This window comes from Choristoneura fumiferana, chromosome 4, assembly GCF_025370935.1.
Source record: "Choristoneura fumiferana chromosome 4, NRCan_CFum_1, whole genome shotgun sequence".
Taxonomy (NCBI): Eukaryota; Metazoa; Arthropoda; class Insecta; order Lepidoptera; family Tortricidae; genus Choristoneura; species Choristoneura fumiferana.
The window spans coordinates 17,965,387-17,990,080 of NC_133475.1; the positions used below are offsets into that span (position 1 = coordinate 17,965,387).

The window sequence follows — 24,694 nt, forward strand, 5'->3', positions numbered from 1 at the left end:
TCGCATTCCGTGCCACGTGCTATACCGCTACACCACCACTGGACCTTCAATATTTTTTTCTCTCATTACTTTATTACTAGTACTGCAATTTCATGTTCTGTGTAACAAGAACATGCAAGTTGTAGGTAGTCATTTCGTCTATACATATTGATAAAGAAACGATACGAGTAAGTACGTAGGTAATTATAAATAAAATAAGCACATGAACACATCATATCAGCTGAAAGACGTCCACTGCTGGACAAACACTTGCCTCAAAAAGTTTCACAACGGGCGGTCTTCAATTGCCCCCATCCAGCTTCATTCCATTTGCGGTCGCCATTCCAGACCCTATACTATGAAGTGCAAAATTCACGCTAATATTATTTAATATGTGAGTGAGAGGGACAGTACGAACTTTGTAGTAGCCCCCCTGAACTAAAGTTTACTGCCCGCTTCAGTCTGTAATATTTTCTTAAAGAATTAAATTTAGTAGATTAATTTATAAAGAAAGAACGACAGATTGTTCTTCTCTTCTTTTTCAACCTTTCACCACCCAATGCTGAGTGTAGGTCTCTTCTAATGCACGCCACACACACTCTCAACTGATGTACGACAGACTCGAATGTCAACAATTAATTGTATTAAAACTAAGAGAGTTAATAGACTGTTCATTTTAATAAATACATTTGAACTTGAACTTAATCCCTTTACTGGCAGCATCCTGAGTAAGAGCAATAATAATAACGTTAGTTAATATTTTAGATACAACATCTCGAAGGTAGAGATGTACTTTAAGGAGCCCAGTTCGTGTCAATGCGTCGCTCGGAGCTGTTCGGGCTGACGGACTTCCTGGCCAACTGCGGCGGGCTGCTCGGGCTCTTCCTCGGCTTCTCCTTCCTCAGCCTCATCGAGATCTTCTACTTCTGCACACTCAGGTAACTCCAGCCTACATCATAAAGAACTTGCTTACTTGAAACATTAATTCCATTACCACACTTTACTATATGAATCAGATGCTAAATCAGTGAACAAGACATTGTTCTAATTTGCACTTACCATCAAGTGAGATGGTGACAAATCGCTGTTTAGTTTAAATACGGAACCTAAAAAGGCATACAACTTATGAATACCAACTACATATATATATATCCATCTCAAAAAAAAAATTCAATTGGAGTCAAACGTGACAAAATTTACCTAATGAATTTACCTATTAGCCATAGTCTGAATTTATTTTTTGTGGCTAGATAAATTATCTTATAGTAACTAGACTAGTTAATGACTACAATGACATTAATTACTCCCTTATATTATTATGTTACAGATTATGGTGTACACTGAAAAAGGATATCAAAATTGAGAAAAAAGAGGTTTAAAGAATCCATGTATAAAAAGTAACTTCACACTAGTATTTTATTCAATAAAATGTAATCAAAATTATTCATTGAATTAATTAAGTATTTCTATCATCTCAATTGCACGTGGTTGTTTGATGTTCTCAATAAAAAATATATACATAGTTACTTAGTTTCTTGTTTCGATTTAAGAGGTTATTTGTAGAACATTTTGTTTTAGAAATTTTACTGTTCAATGGGTTACTAATTTTATAATTGAAATTCGGCATTTGTTCCCCGTACCTTGATTCTCTCAGTCATCTCAACTTTGCCGAAATATAGAGCTTCTCTAAAATGAAGATACACGGAACAAAACCCGAGTTTATATCATAAAGTTTTACTGTTGTTACAAATAAATATGTAGATACTACTTAATGTGAAAATTTGATCGAAAATTCTCGATTTACTGTACCTACTAAATTATTATTTTACCTTATAATTGTAATCCATACAACTTTCAAACCTTTACCTATGTCACATTCGTTCAATCTCTCTACTCTATGCATTATACTTAGCTCTTATCGACGTGGATAGCGTAGCCTGCGGGCGCCGGCGCCGGCGTCGGTGAAACTATCATCATACTATACTTGGTTTGAATTAGAATAAGAATACTTTATTGGCTATTCGCAAAAACAGTTTTATAGTACACAATTACAAGTTATGACAAAAAATAAATAAAAGCAAGTTTTTGCGAAGACGCAAAACGGTCCTAGCTCAGCATAGTGTTTAGATAGGTATTTAACAAAACGTAAACAAAACAATGTCAATTGGTGTCCTAAATGTTTAAATTCCCCCATTAAACTATCTAAACATTTACATTTCGATATTGAAATACACTAGTTTAGTTAGTATTACAATGATATGATATGATAAGTAAAATGAATGTACCAAATCTGGCAACTGAAGTTTGTTAAAATTTAGTTAAATACCTTTTTTTTTATTCGACTGGATGGCACACGAGCAAGTAGGTCTCCTGATGGTAAGAGATTACCACCGCCCATAGACACCTGCAATACCAGGGGGATTGCAGATGCGTTGCCAACCTAGAGACCTAAGATGGGATACCTCAAGTGCCACTGGCTATCTTTCTCCCTACGCCGAAACGCAACAGTGCAAACACGGCAGGATTAGCGAGCAAGATGGTGGTAGCAATCCGGGCGGACCTTGCACAATGTCCTACCACCTGCAAACCGAGTATAACTATGTAGTTAGATCACCTTAGAAATCTAATTTCTTTGTACAGTAATTTCGCATTTGTTGGCTATGTTACGAATTCCCATATTCGTGTCTCTATCTTTGAACAAAAATTAATAGTTTTGTGGCGACACCCCTGCCACATATTGTGTGATCAGCATTTTAGCTAACCACGCGGGGCCCGCGGCCAACGGACGCCAGTCGTACACAACCACCTTACTTGCCACGCGCCTACCAACGCGCCCCGACTCCCGCCTGGTTAGCCGCCTTCTGAACTTTCTTATAACATACATGAGTAGTAGGGATTCGCCGGTTCCCCATCACTTTTTTTTGAACCGGTCAAAATGGCGAACTTGGGGGCGTGGAAAACTAAAAAAAAAAAAAAAAAAAAAAAAGTTTGGTATCAAAAAAACCGCAACACCCCACTTGGAGCCATTGGACGAGGTTTCAGAAAGCTCCACCCACTCCTTCCTATATATATTACTGTATTTCTAACACAAGAGCAACGTCGCGGCGCCAACACATAAAAAGCTTGATCCCTTTTTGATCGATTGCCACCTGCAAAAGAAAAAAATGCTACCTGCGCTCGGACGCTACGGAGTTGATGCAATTTATACAGGCTTTATTAACCGACCTGTGCAATGCGCAACAAGGGAGATAATGTATTTTGATTCTGACCTGATTCGATTTTATAATTAATCAATAGCTTTTTTTACCGACTGCGAAGAAGGAGGGTTATTGTTTATCTGAATTCGTAACTTCAACGATTGCAATAAATCTAACCTAACCTAAACCTACCTTTTTACTTTATAATATATACCGAATAGAGAAAGGTTTTAATTGAAAACAAGAAGTTTGTAAATGTTACGCTTATTCCCTGCTGAATTCGTAACTTTAACAATTGCAATAAATCTAACTATGATGATGATTAACATCTTGGCGTGCATTCCGATGCTACGTTAAAACGCGAACAATAGATTGTTGGTTTGCTACCTGTTCTTGACTCTGTCATAAATTCTATAAGCCAGCTGCCTGATTTTGTTACCTTAATCGGTTCCCACGCTATTTAAACACAGTATAGTCCAAAATTTGTTGTGCTTATTATCGTAAGTTCTTTGTTTGGACCCACAATATTTCTTCGCTGAATTCATAACTTTATGAATTAATAAGGCTAACCTAACCTTTGGGAGGAGGCCTGTGACCAGCAGTGGGACCTATATAGACTGAGATGATGATGATGATGATGATGAACCTAACCTAACCTACCTTTTTGTTCTATAACAGTTATATACTGAACAGTGAACGGTTTTAATTGAAGATAAGAAGTTTGTAAAATGTTACGTTTTGTAATGTCATTTGTAACAAATCGTTATCTTACCTGCGTAGGTAGGTACTCTATGCTTTGTGTTACATAAACAGTAAGTTATTTAAAATTACCCTTATATCAAACTATCTGCCGCCTTTTGTTATTTAATTACTTACTTCGTCCCTTTCATCAGCGTTTAAACTTGTGCAATAAGCTTACAGTTTCTTTAAAGCACAGGTTTGAACTTGCACCTATTTATGTATAAAAGGTATACAAGACATCTCCAAATACAGGTTTAAACTTGTAAAATCGGAATGTGTATAAAAACAAGACTAGACAGTCTCACACATATAATTCATCAACAAAAAATCTTTAACTACTCGTATTACCTTTCAAGTACATACTCCATGCTTTGAGTTATATACTTGTTATATACGAAGTAAATGATTTTTGGCTTTCCTTGTATCAAACGATCCAACGTCTTTGTTATTTATTTACTTCGTTCCAGTAGGCTGACAGCTTTTTTAAAAACACGTTTCAACCTGTAGAAATTCTATATGGACAAAGGGTGCCCAAGTCATCTCCAAGCACTGGTTTAAACTTGTCGGATCAGACTGGGTATAAAAGCAGGTCAGGACCAATTCACTTCATATCGTCTCAGATAATTCATCAAATCAGATCCCCCACCCAAGTGATCCGCAGTGTAATTATATTCAGTGTTTGAAATTCGTAGTGTCAGTGTTTTGTTGCTGTAATAATGGATGTAAGTATGTAGTTTTTAGTGTTGTATTTGTACTTACTTGTCTAAATTTTTTTTATTGATTGTAATAGGTATAATCTTCAACCATTTTTGTGTTTAAGTACTGCGTAACTCAACTTTGAAGCACTGTTTAAATATTTTTTCTATTGTTATAGCTTTCTGAAGAAAACACCTTTAAACACTATTATTATCCGGAAACCCATATTGTACCGAGCGATGACGAAGAAGGCGTCCTTCCATTAAAAATAAAAAAACAATTTCGAACAAGAGGCCTAGTAACAGCATACATGGCTTCTTCGAAAAGCGCAAGAAAAAAAAAATGATCAAATATTCTTCAAGCGTGAGCCAAGCCACCGATGAGGGAATTGCTTTTATTAAATCCAATCAAGACGACGGAGCTTACGCATCGCACCTGATTAAAATAGAACTATATGATTGGGCGAAAATTAAGAACGTTCCCTCCTCAGAACAGTGGAAACATGCCGAAGTACGTATCAAGTACTACGCCCACTCCGACAATGATGACCATGTCGAAAAAACAAAAGATGTAATTTACAATATTACTAAGCATTTAGCGGCTAAAAGTGATTGTGTTAACTTTGTAATAGACAGTGAGAAATAAGTTCATTTTATGTTGTTATTCGGTTGTCTTAGTATAACTTTTGTTTTTTATAACGCTCCTAAACGTGCATTATTGATTCTTTTGTTACATTTTACCAACTGTCTAAAAGATACCATAACTTAATTTCAACTCCACCCACATCAAACCATCCCCACCTCAAGCCAAATGATTTTTGGCCTATATAAGTAAAGCAAAACGAACCATACTCCATCACTAACCACAGCCGTTAAAGTCGACCTACAATATGGATCTACAAAATTCACATTACGATGAAGAACTTTATCAACGCTGTAAAGACATCGAGATGCAGCTCCAAAAATCAAATGGATATTCACCAGCTTCGCAGCCGCAATATTTAACCTGTTCCGGTAACCCTCTGTGGGAAGATGAAGAGGACATAGAAATTGACAATATAGAGATGGTGCCTATGCGTGAAGATGCATATGAACCTGTAATTTGTCATCAATCAAATGGATATTCACCAGCTTCGCAGCCGCAGTATTTAACTTGTTCCGGTAATCCTCTTTTGATAGAGTGGCAAGATGAAGAGGACATAGAAAATGACAATAATATAGAGGTGATGCCTATGCGTGAAGATGCATATGAACCTGTAATTTGTCATCAATCAAATGGATATTCACCAGCTTCGCAGCCGCAATATTTATCTTGTTCCGGTAACCCTCTTTTGATAGAGTGGCAAAATGAAGAGGACATAGAAATTGTCAATATAGAGGTGATGCATATGCGTGAAGATGCTTATGAACCTGTAATTTGTCATCAATCAAATGGATATTCACTAGCTTCGCAGCCGCAATATTTAACTTATACCGGTAACCCTCTGTTGATAGAGTGGAAAGATGAAGAGGACATAGCTATTGACAATATCGAGACGGTGCCTATGTGTGAAGATGCATATGAACCTGTACTTTGTCATAAATTATGACTGGGAAAAAGACGGTGGAAGTAAAAAAAAAAAAAATCGAATAAATTTGTTTATGTCTTAACATGTGTGATGTGCAAGTATAGTATTAAAACTAAGTTTTTTTTTTAATTTATATTTCAATAAATTGTTTTGATTGGTCTCTTGCATTTTTAATTTTTATCCTATGTGTAAGTGTGTTTAATATGCATTATGAAAAAAAAGACATATTTTGCTGAAATTTTAATTTATTTCGAAAAAATTGATCTGAACATATTTCTTACAATAAAATCATTACATAAGGTATTTTCAAAAAATAAACTTAAAAAGTCAAACATCGTTTTACTTTAAACTTAAAATATATATAAACTAAACAGTATTCACCACAAACCGAAGTAAAATTATTTTGAATCGACACATGATTATAAAACCATTTCTTTGCATTTCTTTTTAAAAACAGCTTATGATAACCTGAAGGCTTTCTACCAAATGAATCAAAGTATTCACCATTACCATTAATATCAATATGAATTGCTATCCAGTGAGAGCCAGGTTTTGAGTCAGGATCCAAATTGCTTATGATATAAACCGGAAGATTTACAAAAAATAGGAATCCTGTTAGCTGGGAAAACGTTTGATTGAATCGTGGGAGAAATTTTTTTCATACATAATTGCAATTCTTCAGTATCCATTATTCTATTTACTGATGAATTCTTTACTGAGGTCCAGGAACTAGTGACATAACGTTTTATAAACCTATGTTTATATATATTCCATTTAACTATTATAATCTACGCTTACATCACGGTGTTTATTTATTTCAATGATATTATCGAACTCTGCATAAACGATACAATTAACAGTTGTAGTTAAAGCACTTTCAAATCGAACTTCTAACCTCACACTGCCATGTCTAACAAGATTCCAGTGTGAAGTAGAACTCGCCGATAAATCAGGTGTTAAATCAAAACACAGCAAACAATATCCATTTCCATAAGCATCTCTAGTTATTGAGTTTCCTTCATTAAGAAAATGAATACCAGTTCCGGAAAACAACGTGTGATATGTAGATACCATTAAACCATTACTGAAAGATGGTTGTAATGTTTCGAAGGAATTTGATGACCGTCAACATACAAACTGAATAAGTTCATATTGTGGTGGTGGAAGTTAAAAGGATTATGCTTTAAATTACCATTAAATGCGGTGTTATCAACAAAACCCACGATACATCTTTTGGAACTTGACCGAGAAATATATTATCAAGCGTTTTGCCTTGTACCCCTGATGGTATTGTAAGTACTTTGACTTCCGCTCTTGTGATGGATATTTTGCTGTCGTTGAATCTAAAACTTTTTGATGTGCAAGTAAAACACTCGGATTAATTTTCGTTCTCCTGATTATTAAACTAGCATCCGTAATTCGAACTTTAAGTTTCTTATCTTGACTGCACATGAGATTAAACGACTCTTTTGATCGTACTAATTTGACGCGGATTTCAACGCCATTTAATAAAAACTTTTCTTGATTAAAAATATCACCGTGTAAGTGGCCCATCATTTCAACTTCCTTACTATCTTTAATAAATCCTTCTCTTTTAACCCACCCTTTGTTATTTGTATCAGTTGCATCCATATGACTCGCAGTGTCTTCGTACCATAGTCCACATGTAAGATGAGACTCTTTTGCTGCCGGTCCATAATTTAGTAGAGTTTCCATATATGCACGGTACGCATATGTATTATTAGGTGGTGATACCAGTTTTTGGTTTAAATATACATCCAATTGGTTAAAAAGTGAATGTAACCAATTATTCACCGGTGCAACATGAGTTTCAGCTGATTTCAAGTTAGTACCATCTTGATTCAATACTTTGACTTTGACATGGAGTAAAGTGTGAGATAGGTCAATGTAATCATCACCCGATCCTGGAACTTGAAATTCAATAGGACCGTCATCAGTTAAAGAAGAAATAGGTTTATAATGTATCCACTGGCCATTTTCTATACTTGTTTGCGTTGATGGAAGAGCAAACAAATCTAACTCTGACTTAGCGCATTCACACGACTGATTATGTAAAAATGACATGGTTTAGTTAGAAAAAATATCGCTATTATTTATTTTATTTTTATTCTTTTTTCTTCCTTTCCCTCGCAATGCTTTTGGTGCAATGGTGCGCTTTCGTCTTTCTCGCCTCATTTTATACCCAGACCCTGACATTAAAGAATCGATTTTTTCATCAGCTTTTCTTTTTAAATTAGCGCTTGCATTTCTAAAACGAGACTTAATGGATTCATTCATAGGGTTCGAATTCACCATGTCAGACAATAGACCAACACCTGCATTTAATGCTTCTTTGCCAACCGTTTTAAAACCACTAGATAATAGAGGAAATACAGATCTAAAAAGCCCTCCCAAAAAACTACCTATACCATGTCCTCGCTGGTGAGGAACACCTTTGTACACAATTCCTACTCCCGAACCAGCTTGATGAGAATAATAATGTTGGTATGGACAGAGAATATTTCCTCGTCTATGACTCATTTTATTCGTTGAAAATGTAGCTTCACGCACGAAGTTCCAAACTGGAATGGAACTTTTCCCCCCGTATGCGTTCTTATATCATTTCAATAGTATCAAACTCTCTACGCAAAACAGGTATGTAATGTGCAGGAGAAAAGCTATGCATTTATATGCTCCATAAATGTATTTTGTTGGATCAAGTGGTATTATTCTTACTAACGATGTCATGACATCCCCTACCACTTGAGGTTGAACGATATCTGAATATATAAACAATTGCGATGGTAGTCCCAAAATAAATTAGCAGGATACTTTCCAAGTTGAGTTTGAATAAGGTTCGTATTCGGTTTAAAACCTAGCTGAAGGTTTAGTATTGGTGTTGCACGTACAGAAATGATGTCTTTATGTAAAGAAGTGACCTTAATAACTTTCGATATTCCGTCATAACTAAACTTCACTTTTTCTTCAATAATGAGTTTTCATTAAAAGCGGACAAAAAAGTGATCAATATCATCGTATGTCGTAGCGGAATATATGATTTATATTCAACGGAACAGGCTTTTTTTCGTTTGCTAATGTGCTTTCTTTTTTACATCTACGTTTTCATGTTCTTGAACGTGTACATAGAACATGGGTAATGGAAACTCCACTAATCCTAACTACCCATTCCCCATCTAATTTTACTGTCTTTGGTAGTTTTGTTAGAAAGTTGGCTGTTGTATTTTCGGGGTGGAATATAGTACTGAACTGTTGCTTAAGCAAAGTTAAAAAAAAGCTATCATCACTCATATTTCTTCTAAACTCGACGCAGATATCAACTATTAAATTTATTCGGATAACCTTCCACTTCACAAACAACTCCTTTCTGTTACCAACTCGTCTTGAACGTATTATTTTATCTATTTTATACGTGATGGTGGGTTATAAATAACTTTCTGTAACTCTTTAGAATAAAAAGTGCCAGTGATTGGTTCATTTCTGTAAGTCCTTTAGGTATAGACAAGGTAAGTGACCTGTCATTGATTGATTTCTATAACGAAGTTTTCCGTCACTCCAATTGACTCATAACCTTCTNACGATTTCGTCACTCCAATTGGACTCATAACCTTTCTGAAATATGTGTTTGTATTTCGTTATTCTTACATGATCACCAACTTTTAAACTAGTATTGGTAATTGTTTTTAGTCTATTTCTTGGTCTATCGTATAGATTAGTCCACAACAGTCATAATATTATAAAATTAACATCTACTGGACACATTTTAATACTTGAATGGTAACTGTGATTGTATGAATAAAGGAGGTCTTGTAAAATATTGATGTATTTATAAGTATTTTTATGGGTAAATAGCGCCACATTTTCATTTTTAATGTTCTTTGAAATCGTTCTACAATGCTTGCCTTTATGTCAGGATTATTTGTCGTATAGTAGTTTATGTTTTTACTTTCAAAATACTTTCTTACCTCTCTAGAAACAAACTCAGTACCTTTATCAGACTGAATGTGACGCGGAGTCGCTCTAGCTTCAGTAAATATATCTTCAAAACATTTTTTTACTGTGTCTGAGTCCTTCTTTTTCATAGGTCTGGCAAAAGCATACTTACTAAACACGTCAATAACACAAAGAATATATTTGTACCCATCATTATATTGAGTATAAGTACGCATATCACTTAAATCAGCTTGCCAGAGTTCATTATAGTTAGATAGGATGTATCTATTTCTAGTAAACCGTCTATAAACAGGTTTATGTAGTGTATATGTTTCCTGAGATTGCAACCATTTTTTTACTTCCTTTTTATTCATTTTACCTTTCATTACCTTCGCTAACTTATCAATGCTGCTGTATCCGGCTGGATTCGACACATCATAGTAAATCCTATCAATATCTAATAGGGAGTCCATTTTTCCCAATCTAATTTTTTCTTTGACACTTTACGTCGTGTTCTGCCAGAAATAGGCGTCGATGTGTTTTTCACTTTAAATGATGAATCTCTTGTATTTATAGATGAAGGTGGTGTACGAGTTTCGTTGATTTCTCTCTCGATATTAACTTTCTTTATGGAATTCTGAGTTAGTAGGGTTACCTATACAAGATATAGGTACACTTATTTCTTTTAAAACTAAGGCAAATTCTTCCCAACCTTTTGGTTTTGTGCGCTTTAGAGGTCTTATCGCGTCGTTCACCAGATCAACAATATTGGTATCTGGGATAGTGCGGTTGTTTAAAACAACTTCCCCTCCAGGTTTCCACCAAATTTTTTTTTTATTATTTCCAATATTCTGCATTAAAATTTGCGTTTTTTTTTTATAAGAGTTCGGTACTCCCTCTATGATATGAGATGGGGTAAACTCCAAAGGATAATGTTGATTTGATGTGTCAGGTGGTGGCGTGGAAGCGACATTATGTTCCGATAAAGTTGAATTTGCAACTGAGTCATTATTTACATTTTCCTCCTTTTTTACTTGCTTCGAATATAAATCTTTATTATCAGTGTTGAAGTGATCAACTCCATCCATAACTATTGGTATTGTCAAAGGTTTTCGATCTGCTTCAGTAAAATGTAAAAATCGTTGTAGTGCTTGGGAATATAATGTCCATTTTTCGCGATCGTCCATTTTACTTTTAAGTATTTTTTGCATCTCGCCATCTAGACGTGATGATGAGTTTTCAGATAGATTCTCGCTGTGTTTGAGTCTTTCAATGAAATCTTGTTCCACTAATAGCATTTTTTTCGTATTCTCCATCTTGATTATGTTAAAGAATTTATTAGAACACTTAAAACCGCACCTAATATAACAGGCAGAAATGCACCACCTTTTTGAATGATGATGGTTTTTCTAAGTTTATGTTTTCCCTTTGAAACTAATTTTCTTAATATGTTTTTATGTTTATTTAATTTTGATCGATCTTTTTTCTCCAACGGAACTTTTCCTTTCAAAACGTTATAAATACACTCACATATAATATTGATTTCATCATCGTCACAAGCTTTAAGCAAAGCCGTGCGATATTTTGGTTTGAGTACTTGTAGCGCTTCTAGTAAATGTTTATGTGTGCTTACACGTGAGTGAATCATTTGGAACTGACCAAAACCTGTTGATTCTTGTTATATTTAAACCCTTTTTTAGGTATATATACCGTGCAATATTTATCAAAGGGAAATATTTTAGTTTTTAAAACGACATAAGTCATCTGTATTTTGTTTAAGATCAATCATGAGGTAACCATGGGCATCTTTAGTGGAATCTTTGTAGGCTTCATCTACGAATTTCGAATTTTCCGGGTAAACTTGTCGGACAAGTGGCGTATTTGAGTTTTATCTCTAGGATTTTTAAAATATATAATGTAACTTGTGTTTAGCGAGATGTCACGTTGACCTTTTCCTTGATGAAATATATTTTGTGTGATGTAAAACACACTTAAGTTTCTATGGTGGCTACCTTTCGTGAAAATGTCAACGATCCGTCCATCCGCCTCTCTCATCAAATCGTCGATTATAAGAAGTTAGGTTGCTTGCCATCAAACATGCTGATATCAGGTATTCCTTGACTATAATTTACATTTTCTAGGTTGTACAAAGGCTGCATTTCATCATAACACCATATTACTTCTGAAAAATTTACATCGCATAATACTTTGCAATTATTTAAAAAGTCTGTGACAAATTTTGATTTTCCACATCCACTTGGACCGGCTACAATGGCCGTGAAAGGGTGACAAAAGTGAATCATTATATATTTTGTTATGCTAGAAAGACGTGCTGAATTCAAAAGTTCAAGTTCACAAATGGTAGATGTGAAAGCATTGACAAGTTTATATATTTTATTGAATAAAAAAATTAAACGTAAATTAAAATAAAATAAAAAAATAAAAATCAAAACGTTTATTCTTTAAGTAGACCGCAACGGGCTCTTTTACATGTATTTTTTTTATACTACCAACGCATTCGGAAAGACCATCATTGCCAAGAAGAATGCGTCGCAAGAAACTTGGCAGAAAGTCATTTTTTCAAAACAGAATATACAATTACAATTATCTTAACTGTGAAAGCTGACATAACCAAGTAAATTAAAAACACACACACACACACACACATAAATTACATAAGTACATCTGTTGTCTTATCCACTAGTGCATACACAAATATTACAAAAAACTTATCTTTCCATAAACGTACATTTAATTAATCAGTAATTAAGGCATATATATATACACATAAAAAGTACAGAAAATAATACTAAGACTGAATGTTCCTTATTCTATAGTGACCCCAAGCCAGCGTGTCAGTGGAATTTTCTAATAAGTAACGTTTCGTATCGCTGTACGATAAAGATATTTTATTTATTTTTTGCGTAAATATTACATGTTTTATAGATCTAAAGCGAAACATTTCACACATCAAATTTGTTTTTTTGAATAAACATTCTTTATAGTCGGTGATGTTTAATTTTTTTGTAACACATTTATTAACTCCTTTAGCTTTCGCTATTATGTCATTTTGCACATCCATCGCATACATTTTCGATCGAAGTCCAACAAACTCTTTGAAAATTTTACCATTATTTTCATCTTTAAAAAAACCCAAACGCTTTTTATTTACTAACGGTAACCCGTATTTATTGTCAGGAGGATAATCAGAGGTATCAAAGTAAGATTCTAAACTTGATCTCATATCAAGGTAAAAGTTATCCGTATATATTTGATATACCAAGCTGTCCGTATCTGTGTAGAGTAATTTGAGATTGTCTTGATATTTGGTTTTCATGAATCCGTAGTGAAAATCATACATTAAAGTTTTCGACAAATCGAGTACACAAAATCCTAAGTAAATAGGTTTGTTGTATAAAACTTTTGTTTTTTTCAACTGTACTGCAACCAAGTTTTCAGAAAATATGGATAAACTATGAAATTCAGGTCTTGCTATTAACGACTGAACGCCTTGAGTTTTTCCGCGGTTTTGCCAGTGGTTGAGTAATTTAACATTTACTCTCTTATTTACATTTTCCATAGTCTTACCAAATACAGAATTGTTCATTAGTTTAAAGAAATCTTTTTCAAAGTCTGAACTGGCTAAAGAACGCATATGTGTGTTCAAATCTATGTAAGGTTTTAGCCACGCCTTTTGTTTAAACTGTAAAATTCTGTGAATTTTAAGCAAACGCAACCCCGATTGTAAGCATTGTTTAAGGTTTCTATAGTGAATAACATAATTCGTTTTGTTATATAGATTTGGAATCAGCTTTTTGTCTTTAGTATCACCTAAGCACACATTTTCTGGGCAAAATGGTAAATCGGAATGATAATCGTGTAAGTTATTTGGATATTCTAAATCAACTTCCAAAATGTATCCATGTTCAGCGTCATCGGGGACATTAAAGTTTGTATTAACATCCACCCACTCAAACTTACCAGTGGGAAGATATTGTGACATTGCCCAACCGTAAAGATTATTCGCATCTAGATACATTAGGAAAGATGATGGCAATGTACGATCATATTCAGACATAAATATGTTATTAGCTTTTGCATGTCTGTTACTGCACTGAGAAATACCACCCCTTATATTATTCGCAATAAAAGTAACTTTGTCAATATCCGTTAGAAGTTCTAAATTAATTTTAGTATACATTAACATAGCATCCCAACTTAATCCAGGTGCTGTGTAATAATGAGCGGGGTCCAATCCATATGTTTCAATACAAACATTTCTAAAATTTTCAAACACGTCTGTTAATAATAAAACGTCTGTTTTTAAGTATAGGTTTGAATAATCACCCATGTTTTGGCATTTAAAGTGATTCCACACATCACAGGCATGTTGGTAATCGTCTTTTGAAATGTTGTTGTCATTTAATGAACTGTAAAAATTATTGTAATCAGGAAGACTAGTTAATTTTAATGAATCTACAGACGTCATGTATTCATATGGATATACTCCTTTCCGTAATAAAAGTTTGGAGTCTTGTTCACACGGAAAATTTAACTGAAGTTCCCGAAACTGTTCGGGTAATAAATTTTTGGTTAATTTATCAAGACTACTACTCATAAATTTCAAGGAATCAAGAAATTTTAATTTCATAGTTCGATTATTAATATGTAATAGCTTTGAAAACGAGATATATTTCTCTTTATTTTGTGGAATAATTTCTATGGTACCCTCTTCAAATCCCAGTCCGTGTACAATAAAATGAGCATCGTAGTTACTTAAATTGTGTAAAAACACAGGTACAAAATTTGGGGTTCGATATTTCTCAGAGCAAGATGAATGGACAACCCCCTCAAAAGCGCCGGTATGATGGTTATAAAAAATCACCGACTCACCATTCAAATTTTTTTGACAAATGTGGCACGTGCTACTTTGAACAATGGTTATTTCATTTTGTTTTGTTAATGGTAAAGGACATTTTACACAGGTATTCTTTTTGCAAATATGCTCTAAATCTCTTTTAATTAATTTCATAAATGATTCGGCACAATTTTCACCCGTGTATGTCCTATATACAGATAAACTGTTATCATAGGAGCATTTAATGTAATATCCAAAACTATACACCTCATGTTGCTGAACATTAGTTGTTGAGGATTTACTTGGGTCGTTAATACAAGCTTCAATTGGTTTTAAAAATGCTTCGAAATCCGCGTATATTACAAATGGAGTCTTAATTTGCGCTCATAATTGTTGAACGATATTTCACTAGAAGGAACTAATTCATTAAACCAGTTTCTTTTATAATCGTTTTCGGAGGGTAAGTTCGTACATACATGGAAACAATCATGATCCTGGTGTTTCTGCAAATTTTCACGAGAAGTGAAATAGATTAAACACCCATCACAAATATAGATTGCATGTTCTGATGTTGTCATTTGTTTTGATACTAATCGCGAAAGACTTTTTATATAGCAGTAATGTCCTTTAGTTCCTTCATTTATATATAACAAGTTTAAATGGGTAGCTTTTCTACTTTTAGTTAAGTGCAATGGACCAACTACCTTGTTTTGTTTTCTTTCCAAATCATACTCCAAACCGAAGACATTAATGCTTATATCATTCATTGCTTCAAATTTATGAATATCCGTTATTCTAATTGGGAAAGAGAGATTATCAAATTTCAATTTATTTCTATGAGATATATATGACGTTACCCTATTAGCATTGTGATTAGGTTTAAATAATCCAGATAATACAGCCCAACGAAAACACTCATGGTGTTTTGTACGTTTATAACGGCATTTTTGTTTTTTATATCTAATGGTAGGTCTATGTAAGATGAACCACGTAATGGATCAAATTTATTTACGTTCATGTCTAAATATTTTAATTTGGTTAGACTCCATCCACTGTCTTTTTTTTCAAAATTAATCACTTTATTTGCAATTTCAATTGCAATTGATGAAAATATTATTTCTTTAGAATCTCCTTTGCAAAAAACATAATTGAACGTTTGGAAGTCAAAAGTATTATTGAGTTGCTTAGTTTGCTGTATAAAGTCTGCATTAAGAATGAAATTTACTTTTACAACAAAGTGTTCTTCAATGGATTGATCTAGTAATTTAAATATTTTATCTTTGACATTTTTCAAAAACAGTTCTGGTGTTTCTAGAGGTTCGTTAACAATGCAATCGGATAAAATTCTGTAAGTAACTATCCTGTTCCCAAATGCGCTTTCTATTAGCTGAACATTTGTAAATTCATTGCTACAAATTAACACGTTGTTTTTGTGAAGTTTACTTTTTAAGTGACTGGAATAATATTTTCTCGGCGCTGACACGTGACATACGGAACATTCAATCTTATCATTATTTTCTGTACTTACATTTTGATTTGAAGACGACGCCGTTGATGTTGAAGCGAAGCTGGCCGGCGGGTTATGCTGTAACTTGATTTTCTTCATCACAGGCTCCTCAGTCAGTGTAGACGATGATGCTGATCTTTTCTTTGAATCTCCTCCTTGTCCAGCTTGCAAAGATCTGTAAAAATAAAATAACCATTAATATTGCAAATCATTACAAACACCAAAACACTACAAAGTTTTAATACTAACTATTTTTCCTTTTTACATTGTGCGCAATATGCTTGCATCGGCAATACTCCGTCAATTTCATCTGATGTATCGGATACGTCTCTTTTTATGTTATATCGATGTCCGTTACACGGGGTAAAGTAAGGAATAATGTCAGAATCTTCTAAACATGATATTGGTAAAACATTTCTTATAAACCACACTCGAATTAATTGATGAAATTTTGATAAAATTACAAATTTATCTAAACCTGCGATTTCGTTTTGAGATAAATCCAAATTAAAACTCATTTTAAACGAAATTAGTAAAAATGTAACCGGGAGAACGACTGCGAATAACAGAATCGACAAGGCACTCTGCTTATATACCCAAGAGTCCAACCCCTACCTATTGCCACTAACACAAACATGTTTCAACAAGATGCTCATCTTGTCATAACTTTAAAACCATTAAAATAGCACAATTATAGCAACAAAAATAGTAACTTACGTTTTGAAGTATTCTTGTTCGACTTTCTCGCATAGCTCGTACAAATCTTGATCTTCAACAATCTGGTCGAGTTGTTGTTCGAAGAAATAACTGCTCTGTGTATCCATGATAGGAGATTGCTGATAAATGTGTGATCTTAACGCAGGGTTCAATCTTTTTATACCGTCGTCTGCATTGCTAAAGTTACCTGCTAACGCGGGTAAGTAGTTAAGGTTGCTATACGTTTTTCAACAATGAGACTTTGTTCAGAACGCTCCGCCCGCTCCTTCCCATAGCGTTCTTCCTTTCTTATACAATAATAGCGTCTAAACATCTAGTGATAAGATTCAACTGACTAACAATTTAAACCACACTGTGTGTTGTAGGCAGTTGGTAAAATGTAACAAAAGAATCAATAATGCACGTTTAGGAGCGTTATAAAAAACAAAAGGTTATACTAAGACAACCGAATAACAACATAAAATGAACTTATTTCTCACTGTCTATTACAAAGTTAACACAATCACTTTTAGCCGCTAAATGCTTAGTAATATTGTAAATTACATCTTTTGTTTTTTCGACATGGTCATCATTGTCGGAGTGGGCGTAGTACTTGATACGTACTTCGGCATGTTTCCACTGTTCTGAGGAGGGAACGTTCTTAATTTTCGCCCAATCATATAGTTCTATTTTAATCAGGTGCGATGCGTAAGCTCCGTCGTCTTGATTGGATTTAATAAAAGCAATTCCCTCATCGGTGGCTTGGCTCACGCTTGAAGAATATTTGATCATTTTTTTTTCTTGCGCTTTTCGAAGAAGCCATGTATGCTGTTACTAGGCCTCTTGTTCGAAATTGTTTTTTTTATTTTTAATGGAAGGACGCCTTCTTCGTCATCGCTCGGTACAATATGGGTTTCCGGATAATAATAGTGTTTAAAGGTGTTTTCTTCAGAAAGCTATAACAATAGAAAAAAATTTTTAAACAGTGCTTCAAAGTTGAGTTACGCAGTACTTAAACACAAAAATGGTTGAAGATTATACATTACAATCAATAAAAAAAAAATTTAGACAAGTAAGTACAAATACAACACTAAAAACTACATACTTACATCCATTATTACAGCAACAAAACACTGACACTACGAATTTCAAACACTGAATATAATTACACTGCGGATCACTTGGGTGGGGGATCTGATTTGATGAATTATCTGAGACGATATGAAGTGAATTGGTCCTGACCTGCTTTTATACCCAGTCTGATCCGACAAGTTTAAACCAGTGCTTGGAGATGACTTGGGCACCCTTTGTCCATATAGAATTTCTACAGGTTGAAACGTGTTTTTAAAAAAGCTGTCAGCCTACTGGAACGAAGTAAATAAATAACAAAGACGTTGGATCGTTTGATACAAGGAAAGCCAAAAATCATTTACTTCGTATATAACAAGTATATAACTCAAAGCATGGAGTATGTACTTGAAAGGTAATACGAGTAGTTAAAGATTTTTTTGTTGATGAATTATATGTGTGAGACTGTCTAGTCTTGTTTTTATACACATTCCGATTTTACAAGTTTAAACCTGTATTTGGAGATGTCTTGTATACCTTTTATACATAAATAGGTGCAAGTTCAAACCTGTGCTTTAAAGAAACTGTAAGCTTATTGCACAAGTTTAAACGCTGATGAAAGGGACGAAGTAAGTAATTAAATAACAAAAGGCGGCAGATAGTTTGATATAAGGGTAATTTTAAATAACTTACTGTTTATGTAACACAAAGCATAGAGTACCTACCTACGCAGGTAAGATAACGATTTGTTACAAATGACATTACAAAACGTAACATTTTACAAACTTCTTATCTTCAATTAAAACCGTTCACTGTTCAGTATATAACTGTTATAGAACAAAAAGGTAGGTTAGGTTAGGTTCATCATCATCATCATCATCATCATCTCAGTCTATATAGGTCCCACTGCTGGTCACAGGCCTCCTCCCAAAGGTTAGGTTAGCCTTATTAATTCATAAAGTTATGAATTCAGCGAAGAAATATTGTGGGTCCAAACAAAGAACTTACGATAATAAGCACAACAAATTTTGGACTATACTGTGTTTAAATAGCGTGGGAAACCGATTAAGGTAACAAAATCAGGCAGCTGGCTTATAGAATTTATGACAGAGTCAAGAACAGGTAGCAAACCAACAATCTATTGTTCGCGTTTTAACGTAGCATCGGAATGCACGCCAAGATGTTAATCATCATCATAGTTAGATTTATTGCAATTGTTAAAGTTACGAATTCAGCAGGGAATAAGCGTAACATTTACAAACTTCTTGTTTTCAATTAAAACCTTTCTCTATTCGGTATATATCATAAAGTAAAAAGGTAGGTTTAGGTTAGGTTAGATTTATTGCAATCGTTGAAGTTACGAATTCAGATAAACAATAACCCTCCTTCTTCGCAGTCGGTAAAAAAAGCTATTGATTAATTATAAAATCGAATCAGGTCAGAATCAAAATACATTATCTCCCTTTGTTGCGCATTGCACAGGTCGGTTAATAAAGCCTGTATAAATTGCATCAACTCCGTAGCGTCCGAGCGCAGGTAGCATTTTTTTCTTTTGCAGGTGGCAATCGATCAAAAAGGGATCAAGCTTTTTATGTGTTGGCGCCGCGACGTTGCTCTTGTGTTAGAAATACAGTAAATATATATAGGAAGGAGTGGGTGGAGCTTTCTGAAACCTCGTCCAATGGCTCCAAGTGGGGTGTTGCGGTTTTTTTGATACCAAACTTTTTTTTTTTTTTTTTTTTTTTTAGTTTTCCACGCCCCCAAGTTCGCCATTTTGACCGGTTCAAAAAAAGTGATGGGGAACCGGCGAATCCCTACTACTTACATTATCCCCCGCTATGCAATTCCCTTTTGTCGTGCAGTTCACCAATGCACCGAATTAGCAAGTGAATTGATTAGATCTCTAACCTCAACTTGCGTCAGTTGACACGCAGTAAATACTTTCTAATATCAATACGCCAGGAACATACATTATATTCGACAGAAAAAATCACATCGAAGTGCTTGTCGGTTTATTTCTTACAATTCGTCTTTAAGCCAAGCCAAGCGAATTAGCTCGGTGAGGTGGCAATGGGCATTGGGGCAAGCGCAGTGTAGGACGACTACCAGCGAGATAAACCATGGGTCTTCAAACTTTTTGACTCAAGGGCCACACTGCACTTAATGTAATTCGTGCGGGCCAAGACTTTGGCTGGTCATGGGGGTAATACATTAGTTAAATAGACTTAGTCTTCAGGGGGTACCTAGATACGAGTAACGCATAAGGAACGCACTTGGTGTTGATTATGTTCATGAGTGGCTATCTATGATTATGACCAATTACCGTCAGTGGCGAGTCTTATAAAACTAATTACTAGTTACTTGTAGTTTTATAAAATCGGACCCTATCGCGGGCTGGACCGTGGGCTGTTCCGCTTTCTTTCCGCGGGCTGGACTTGGCCCGCGGGTTGTAGTTTGGCGACCCCTGAGATAGAGGGATGGCCTGGTTAAAACCGCGGGTTCACGGTGGAGTCCAACTGAAGCAACTGGGGTTTATGGGGGAGGTCTATGTTGAACAGTGGACGTCCTACGGCTGATATAATGACAATGATTAATTCATCTGTACGTAGTTTTAATTCCGCAAGCAATAGAGGTGTGACTTCGCAAACAATTATTTATTTATACCTGCAAAATAGCAAGATTTCTCCCGGGACGCGGTGATAAAAGGCTCCGCGCGTCGTCTGCGGGGAACGCTCGTTTAAGACCAGGGAAATTATTGTTTTTCAGCGAGTTGAGAGTGCGTTGAGAGTGAGCCGTGTTGGAATTCTAATTTAGAAACTAGGTAGGTACAATCGAGTTCACAAACTTATCAGCAAAAATTTGATTAAAAATATCTGAACACGCTTCTACGCCGTCGGTCGCCGTCGTTAGTCGTGTTCAGATATTTTGATCAAATTTTTGCAGATAAGCTTATGAACTCGACTGTACATTTACATTTTGTGATGAGTTTGTATAGAGAAATGTAGAGCAAAGCTATTTGTAGTTTAATTACTATTGGCCCTGAGATAAACCTATATAGAGCTAAATGACTTAGGTATATTATTTTGATGCCCACAAGTCCCACAACCCCTACTTAACTTATCTTTCTACCCATACAAGGAATTGATCAATAGAGTAGGAATCTAATTTAAAAAAAACACCAAACACTGCACAACCAGTAGGTAATTGCCGCACTTGATCGGTCACAAAAGCTGAACAAGCCGATAATTAAGATTAATATAGATTGTAGGTGTTTAATCATTCCTTGTCATAGTTAATTACCTACTCATTTGTTGTAATGAAGAGTATTACTCTTTACTAAGAGTATCTCTCTTTGCTTAAAGCAAATACCTGTTAATTAAATAATTAATGTAAATTAATTATACCTGATCTTAATTTTAATAACTAACTAAAATAGCTATGTTCTATATAATAAAAGGTAAACTATCACTTAAATCTAGGACTACTCGAAATATTTGAATAAAGTTATGACTGTGATACATTAATAAGTCACGTCATAATAGGTAACATTGATTAATATTACATATGCATAACTCAAACATTTGACTTAACCCGGAAGCTCAAATAACAATTAGATAATTTTAAGTACTTCCCGCAAGAGACAAACGTCAATTTAATATTTAATGTAGAATTTCATTGGGCTAAGTGCCCGCGTATTATCACACACGTCGGTTAACTTTTCGTTTGTCAACTGGAGGCAGATAGAGTACCTTCATCTTGTTAATCTCGCCACTCTACGCTGGCTGTGCCGAGCGGCCTTAAATTTTCAAATAGTCAACAGAAGATTTACGATCTCTCTCCTTTATAACCTCTAAACCCCGTGAAGGCTTCTCCGTATAACTTGTTTGCTATATAATACGTTTACCTGCTTGGAACACGGAGATTGGAATTGGTTTCCCAATATAAAGTTCTCATAATTTTACGAAGAAGAAAAGTTAGCAAGTAACTTGGAAAATTTCAAACGGAACTTATGATTGACTGGTGGTGTGGTACAACTTTTATTTCTAAGAACGGCGGTCTCGATGATATTACATTTAACTTTTGAAAAAAAAAAGGTAGGAAGTAAGATAAGATCTCTCGTACCATTTACGATTTAAGTACCCGCCCTGTTTACTTTTAAACCGCTGTTTTCCCTCAGAAAGTTCTATAGAGATGCCATTTATGGCTATAAAAATGTCACTAACCTTTCCATTATTTATATGTACACCTACATTATAAGGCATTTATGAAGTTCCTTTATCGGAAGACATAATTTATAAGAAATTGAAAATGCTCAATATCAAAAACCAAGTGCGTGTTATTTCCGTAATACCTAACTCAAACTAATAATAACCATTCCCTAGGAATATTTTCGCGTCCGTTTACCTAGACAGTGCTGTTGATTTTGGTAAAACAATATTCCGCAGGTTTAGTGACACATTATTTAGCAAACGACGTGCCTTCGAGAAAATTATGAGATATTCCAGCGTCGGACACGCAAGCCTAAGGACCGGGTCACATTGTGTGTGACCGCTGTTGCTAAGACCAGCAGCTCAGGAGAAAACACATTTATTATTTAAATTACTTTAGAATAGTTCTGTGAATCTTATGAAGCTTAAGTAATTGCCACGATCGTCGGTTAAATTATGCGTAAAGTTATAGTAAGACTGATTACTTTCAATTTATTTTAGTTTAAATCTTTTACCCATAGTTTCTCTAGAGTACCTCAGATTAAGTTGAATTTCTATTATAGCAGAATCTATCGTGCATAAAATATATATGAAAAGTTATTTCGATATTTATCAATTAAATCTTCCTCAGAATAACAGTTTTAAAGACGTATTTTATTACTTACGACCTTCCTCAGACTCAAATATACACATTTTATTTATTTCAGTTTGTTACATACAAGTACAAGTACAACCAGTAGGTCAAATTCCTCATCATGATTTCATACATTGTAAACATCACCCTAACCATAATAACAAATGAAATAACACCTCAATCATATTTAAAAGGGCTCTTTTACATATATTTTAAAGTACGGAACCTTATAGTTTCGCTATGTCCAACCGTCTGTCTGTCTGCCTGTCCGATGACTCTTCGTGAGTTAGCTTGGAAAATGTAAGGTTACTAGAAATTGCCAATTTTGCATGACTAAATATAAATTAACCACGCAGACAAAATGAAATATCTTCATTTTTTAACGGTACCTTGAACCCCTGGTTGTTATACAAGTACCTATACCCATAATGTGGGGTATCGTTGGATAGGTTTTTTTTTAAAAGAAACCCAAAGTCCATTTTTCGATTAAGGAATGTGAACTTTTGCTAGTGTCAAGTTAACAATAAGAATGCGCCGCAAGAAACTTGGCAGAACATAAATTTGTCGAAACAAAAATTATATCAATTTCCTTAATCACTAAAAATAGGTACAAAAAAACTAAATATTGTAATTAGCTCGACCTAGTGTGCAATCAGTAGAAAATTAATAGACTCAGTTTTGAAGATTATTATTTACTTTGTGTCAGTATTATTAATACGTATATGATGCATGCAACTGCCCTCTATAAACTACTTCTAATATATTTTCCTGATGTAACTTCACCGTACATTATGAATTATTTAATGAGAAGTAAAATAATACCTAACCAAGATTAATTTTGCTTCAAAAAGTAATCCATCGTACGCAACAAAAACAAATCGCTAAATCATTTCGCAGGCTGAAAACGCCTTCTCAAACTTTTTTGATACTGCCCGGCTCTTGGCAGGTCCCACAGAAATAAATTAAATGTAGCCAGTACAAAATAGGTTAAAGAAATAAACGCGAATATAATGAGCACTTTAGGAAACAGGCATCACGCAACTTTTGTATAGCGTTTTCCTTCTGGCCATGTCATTTGTTTGACATTTATATTAAAAACTAAATAAATGAGTTCATAACTTCGACAGGTTTTTTGCCGCGGAAATACTTGGAACTGAAGAGTTACCGCAAAATTCTCTCAACCTATTTTATTCAATTTACATCGACAATATTGCGTCAGCATTCTGTTCAGTGAATATATATATTAATATTATAAAAGTCAATTTTGAATATTCGGTTAAACATATAATTATTAAAAACTACATGCACTATGGATTCGAAGTCCGAAATAAATGATTTATATTTGTAACTTATATTATGACATACAAATGTGTTTTATTTACTTTATAAAGAAGATTTATAGCCACTTTGATAGACATATTCATTCAATGCAAAACTATGTACCTCATATTATCGCTGCCTTTTTTCTTATTTCTTTTAGGTTATCTTATCTTATCTTACCTCTCTACTTACCACGGTTGTACTACTCGATACTGTATATGGAAAAACGGTGCCCCTCAGGTATTTCATTTACTTAAAAAGGGGACACCAGC

General features: G+C 34.4%; 1 long non-coding RNA gene across 1 annotated transcript; it reads right to left on the bottom strand.

Annotated features, from left to right (window-relative positions):
• Positions 1-15,917: 15,917 nt before the first annotated feature.
• Positions 15,918-18,667, bottom strand: LOC141427575 (uncharacterized). The gene is made up of 3 exons (XR_012451334.1): positions 18,302-18,667; positions 17,214-18,148; positions 15,918-16,671 (listed from the first exon to the last, which is right to left on the bottom strand). It is a non-coding gene; the product is annotated as an uncharacterized lncRNA (long non-coding RNA).
• Positions 18,668-24,694: the final 6,027 nt, after the last annotated feature.